Source organism: Lupinus angustifolius, chromosome LG18 (assembly GCF_001865875.1).
Source record: "Lupinus angustifolius cultivar Tanjil chromosome LG18, LupAngTanjil_v1.0, whole genome shotgun sequence".
Classification (NCBI taxonomy): domain Eukaryota; kingdom Viridiplantae; phylum Streptophyta; class Magnoliopsida; order Fabales; family Fabaceae; genus Lupinus; species Lupinus angustifolius.
The window spans coordinates 8549337-8556554 of record NC_032026.1 but is presented as its reverse complement, the minus strand read 5'-3'; positions in this window follow the sequence as shown (position 1 = coordinate 8556554).

Below are 7218 nucleotides of genomic sequence, written 5' to 3'. Positions count from 1 at the left end.
CATAACATTCATACATTGAGATTATGGACTTTTATCCTCATAATATGAGATTATAACATCATTCATCATTGTGCATTTTTATATGTGATGTATATATTGTGTTTATTATGTGTGTCTGTTGGATGTGATATTTCGTGTAATTCCATGTCGTCAATGAGTAATATTCATTAGATGTCTTACTCCCTCCTCTTTCTGTTTGTCTTCTATTTGCGTTTTGTTCAGATGGATCATTCTGCCAGAATTCTGAGTTACCGCTTTTCGATGTCCCAGGAGTGGCATTGAGGAGTGGACTTTGACCCTTGTGCTTTTTGATTAGTGTACATGTGTAGGGTATTTATTTTGAAGTAGTTTTATTTGGGCGACGATTAGGTTCCGCTTTGTACTTTGTACCAAAATTTCATGATACTCTAATGAAGTATGATTCAAAGTTATATTGAGTTATATTTTTATTGATTTTTCGCGTTGTATATTACTTAAAGTGATGTTCCAAAAATAAAACGAATATAAGGAAATAAATTTTATATGGCATCATTATTAAAAAACAAAAAAATACCCATTTTTGAGCAAGATTGTTTTGGAGTAATTATTTGGGCGTTACATAATTAACTATTATTCTAACACTTTCTCACATAATAAAAGAAATATTAATGGAAGTCAAAGTAAGCTATATGCACAAAACTATCAAATCACCAATGCAAATTTTAACGTAGTTCTAGTAATATCACAATTCATTGTTATATTTTTCTATTACATAAATTATAATTTTAATATATACTCAATAAAAAGTAATATAACTCTTTGAAATGAAATATATAAAAATTAAATATTTAATACTAGAAAATAAGAGTGCGGGTCGACAGGCACGAAGTGGCTGTCGACATGCTAGTTTTTATAATATTAATTTAGGTTGAATATATGATTAAATAATGTCATGTTTTATTATAAATCATATTATTTGACAAAGTTTTAATATTTAAGTATTATCTAATTGTTTAATATATGACTTTTCTTAACTTCCATATAGGAATTAGAGTGGTCACCATTTTTATCTACTGTCCTTAATAAGTTCCTCACAGTCACTTCTATACATGTAAGATCACTTAATGTAAGACTATATCATCTTTTTGAATTAGGATTCTCTTCATTAATGGAGAAGCAAGTTATTGTTTTTATTGATGTAAACCAAGGGGTCAATCTATGATTTTTGGAAAACAAATCATCCGACTAGGAGAACCCCTTGGAGACCATATTCTTGCAAAAAATTTATAGCATAGTTTGATTTATTTATTTGCATTGTTATTAGTAAATGAAAATTTAATTCTCATGTAGTCTTAGGATTTATGTTTATTTTTCATTCAAGTATTTTAGTATTTAATTTGATGTATATTGGGGATTAAGAAATTATTTATTTCCTTCTAGTTTGACCCAATAGTGGCTAAGTGGTGTAGCATAAACAATATGACATGAAAATACGAAGGATGTAAGAGCACAACTGCAAATATGGAGTGCAAAACTTAAAAGATAAATAGGGAGATTTATTCAATTTCCTTGCCAAATCAAATTGATTTAATCAACACATGGTTACTCCTCGGGATAAGGCAAGACACAAATTAAGGAGATAATAAGAGGCTGATTGGAACAAGTCAATGCTCTACTTGGTTTTCAATCTCCGAACCAACTTGTGGCTATACTTAAGGGATAAATATAAGATGATCAAGTTCACTCAAGCAAGGAAAATTTATGATTAAATTCGGCCAAATTAATTAGAGGAATTTTTAAAGCTGATTCAAATCTAAATCTTTAATCATTCAACAACTCAAGACCAAGTCATACTTCGAGGAATTCAGCCAACAACTCTAAAATTCCAACCAGGTTTATTATCATGATTAAATAGGATATTATCTTTTAGTATTCAAGGATAATTAGGATTTTATTTTAATTAGGATTTAGTCTTATTTTTAGTCAAGGCAGATTGTCTATTTATATTTGAATTATCATTAATAAAAGTTAAGTTTAATTTTGAGAAAATTTATTTTAGTTGATAGAATTCTCCTTCAAAACCTCTATTGTTGGATGTGACCACCATTGATAAATTCTTATCAAGCTTCGTAGCTTTTGATGAATAACATTAACTTATCAAGCATTCTTGCTTGTGGCACTTCCCCCGTCTAATCTTTTTCATTTCCCTCACCAAAACAACCTCAGATTCCCCATCATTCACTAAAACCGAATTGCAACTTAAAAAGCTCAAGACTTCAAGCTAAAATGATTTTAATTCTAAGGCATCCCCTAGAGGTTGTCATCTAGACATTTACACGTATGGGTAAAAGTGTCATCTTATTATATCTTAAGAATAAAATGGTTAAATTATATTCTATTTTTTCTCTTGTCTATTAACAATATAATAAAAAAAACTCTCTCATGCCACATGTCACTTTCTCATTCACTCATGCCACATGTCACTTTCTCCTTCACTCATGCCACATGTCACTTTCTCCTTCACTCATGCCACATGTCACTTTCTCCTTCACTCATGCCACATGTCACTTTCTCCTTCACTCATGCCACATGTCACTTTCTCCTTCACTCATGCCACATGTCACTTTCTCCTTCACTCATGCCACATGTCACTTTCTCCTTCCTCACATATTTTTCTTCATACTTTTTATATATTATATATTTTATATGCTAATAATAATTTAATATTAATTAGTGATTGGTTCATGTCGCTACCCCACTAAAATTGAGTGTTTACAACATCTATGTTTTGTTATGTTAAAAAGTAATAGTCATTGAACATTAGATGAAATTGAAATCATTTTTCACATTCAAATTATTTCTTTATATTAATCTATCTATATAATTTAATGTTTACCATTAATCTAAGAATAATTGTACTTTTTTACCTCATCAAAGTTTTTTGACATTTTTCGCACTGAATTTTAATATTACAGTTCAGATTCTTTGAATTTTAATTTTTCTCTATTAACAACGTAATAAAAAAAACTCCCTTATGCCACATGTCAATTTCTCCTTACATTTTTTCTTCATGTCACATGTCTCCTCCTCACATTTTTCCTTCTTACTTTTTATATATTTTATATGTTAATAATAATTTAATACTAATTGTAGAAAATTCAAATTAAAAATTATCAATTTATTTTTCTTATGTGCTTGAACATGCAAATACATAAGTAATATGTATATTCTTAATAATATGAATGTATGAGTAATATGTACGTTTTAACTATGAGAATAAATGGGTAACATGTGTTTTCTTAGTAATGCGAATGTACGGGTAACATGTGTGTTTTTAGCCATGCGAATGCACGGGTCACGTGTATTTAATTACTATCATTATATTATTTAATTAAAAGATAACAATAGTATATATTCATGAAAAATATATGTATTTTAATTAGTAATATAACAAATCAATTATTAGACTCTTTTTATTATTTTGATTAAATTTATCAGAAAAAATATTTATCATATCCTAGCTTAGTGTGTTTTTAATTTATGAGTTATTTTCATACAATGATTATTAGCTAAAACATAATCAAATAAATAACATTTAATTATACAATATTTGAATGCTAAAAATATATTCAAATATTTATACACAATGAACATTAATCTAAAATAAAACATAAGCATTTAAGAGATATGCTAAAAAATCCTTATGACTTTATATGATACTTATAAACGTAATCACAAAAAATATGACTTTATATAGAGAATATAGAGGTGAGATATTATCCAATACAATTTGAATTTTATTTATTGAGTTATTTAAGAATCAAATATTTTCTATAATCACACTTTCAACAAATAAATGCTTATACAAACATATTTATAATTGTTAATATTCTACATATACACTCAAAAATCAATGTTAATATTGCACCTATATGAATGAGAAATATAATGTTTCAGTACATGATTTATTGATATTATAAAGTATATGTATATTATATTTGCATTATGCATAAACAAATAAGCGACCCGGGCAAGTGCACGGGTACACTGCTAATTTTGGATGTACTTATCTCTTCACTAATGGAGAGGATCCCAACTCCATCTTTTTATAATGAAGTACAATAACTTTCTTTCTAGAAAGTTCATATGTAATACGAATTAAATATAAACTCAATTGGATTATACAAAATTTACCCATATTAAATACGTTGGAAAATCATTCTAAGATTTTTATTTTTCAAGTTTTTCTACAATAAAGGATATTTTACCCATATTAAGAGAGAGAATGAGAAGGGGAAAGGGATAGACAAAAAAGGTTGAAGGGACACTATAGTGTGAAAGATAACAACCCATGCATAGAAAATGCAAAAAAAGCTATAAGATCTATGATATTAAACTAAAATTTGCAGAAAAATTTCATTTTTACCATATTAGTTTGTGACAGTGACATAGTAAACATACATATATACCAAGAATAACACTAATAAATTCAAAATAAGGTATAATGAGAAATCATACAAAAAATATTATCTTGAACTCAAAAAGAATGAAATAAGATTCATCCAACAAAAGTGACAAAAAAAGTATGAACTTGTTAGATAAAAATGTTACCTTATTAGTAAATGTTGGAAAGAAAAAGGGATAAATAGAGAAAGTAACATAGTTGAAGGGATATTATAGTGTAAAACATAACAAATGAGGCACAAAGAAAAAATGCAAATAAAATATAAGATATGATGATATTAAACAAATTTTTGCAGAGACAGATCATTTTTATCAATATTAGTTTAAGATAGTAACATAGTGAATATGCATACAAAAAATAACACCCTCAAAAAGAAGGAAAAAGATTCATCCAACAAAAGTGATAGAAAAAATGTTAACTTGTTAAGTAAAAACGTTACCTTGTTAGTAAATGTTGAAAAGAGAAACCTTTGAGTGAATGAATGAGTAGGAATAGACGTGAATGAGTGAGATATGATGATAAAAAACATAAACAATTAGAGCTAATAGATCAATATTTGTACCTCATTTTTATCAATATTACTTTAAGATAATGACATAGTGAACATGCATACAAAAAATAAGATCAAAAAGATTCAAAATAGAGTATAATGAGAAATCATACAAAAATGTTATCTTGAACTCAAAAAGAATGAAATAAGATTCATCCAACAAAAGTGACAAAAAATGTTAACTTGTTAAGTAAAAATGTTACCTTGTTAATAAAGGTTGAAAAGAGAAACCTTTGAGTGAATGAATGAGTAGGAATGAATGTGAATGAGTGAGATCAGATGATAAAAACACAAACAATTAGAGCTAATAGATCTAATGATAAAAAAGATAGAGTGGGTGAAATAATGTATAAATAAGAAGTTATAAAGAAAAAAAATATTTGTGAACGAATAACTCAATAATTAATTTCTTTAATGAAGAAGGTTTACTGACTTTGCAAAATGGAGAGAGGGACATCAACAATGAATAGAAGATGCTTTGGAAAAGAATAAAAAATGAATGGAGAGAGAAAGAGTAATATGAAAAGTTTTAAATTTTGAAAATTTATGACACTTATTTCTCTTCCTCTAACATCTATTGTAAACCGTAAACCTAAAAGTAAAGATATTATGACCATCCATTTTGGCAATAATAATAACAAGGAAGTACAAATATTTTTAAACGACAGTTCTAGCACTTAAAATGCCAAGTGTCAGTCATAGGTAATAGGTATTTTTGTAATGACACTAGCCCATGCACTATTATATAAATAATAAATAATGCATTTTTGTAATGACACCAGCCCATTGCATTATTATATAAATATAAGAAGATAGTAAGATGCCGAGTCCTCAAACCGTCTCATGCCTAAGCTCGAAACAATTAATCGATCATCATGCCACTAATTTGAAGCCTTTACCTCCACTGTAGAGATAAAGGTGCTAGCTGAGAGAACTTTGTCTACCATACTCGTATTTAGGGTGGTAAGGCATCATATTTCATGTTTTCTATAAAGAGTTATGTTCACACCTGTCCTAGTTAAGGCAGCCATTGTTAGGACATGGGCAAGGCAGATTGTTTTGCCAATGCTACTTCTCACCCTTCGACCACTTCTTTTTTGTAACTTATTCTTTAGGATTTACCTCTACCATTGGCTTTGTGACAAACTTTATTTAGCTTTAACTCAACTCATGTTCACCCTTACATGCAAATATGATGATAAGTGATCAACGGGATTGAGTCGGGTTGAATCATACTTGTCTCATATCTGACTATAAATATTATATCAATATATATAAAATAAATTAAAGCAGGTTGGAATATTCAAAATATGCAACTCTGGAAGCATTTTGCAATAGGCAAACGCAAGGGTAAAATTTAAAGTATAGACATATAAGGATATGATGACAAACTAATACCTATGTAATCACTAATTTTATGAGGTGAGTGTCAGACTTATACACACTTATACAAACTAATACCTACGTAGGCAAAGGCCACACTTACACACACTAGTGTTAGGAAGAAATGACAATGATATTATCTTGCAAAATTTCCATGCAAATTATATTAGTAAAAGACATTTCATATATCACTTTTACTTTTACGTACTCACATTTTTAATTTACGTAATTATTATAAATGTTCATTTTTCATATATTTTATTTTATATAATTCAAATGTTTTAACAAATATTCTTTAAATTATATTTTTTGCTTTTGTTAGAATGTCTAATCTAAGGTGAGAGTAATAATTTGAACTTGCAATTATTATGTTGGTGGTGAATAATGACTATATAGGATTATATGATTTTTTAGAAATTAAAAATTATCATGAACAAAATAGAAAAATAGAAATTACATCATGATAATAATTATACATATGTTAACTTTATATATAGTATATATCTATACTTCTTATAACTACATGTATGGTATAATTATCTATTACATATTTTGCTCTTTTAATTAATTAAAATTACAATATTTTTTCACATAATTAAAAATATTAATGAAAATTAGAGTAAGTTACCTTCACCAAAAAATCAAACTTGAAATGTAAGGGTGTGTTTGCTTTGACCATTTTCTGTTTTCATTTTCAATGAAATCAGAAAATGAGGGTGAAAACATGTTTGTTGTGTTGTTTTCATTTCATATTTTTGAAAACATGAGTTTCATTTCCGGAAATTTTGAAAATGAAATAATTATCATTTCCAATATTTTCAATAATAAGACAATGACATTT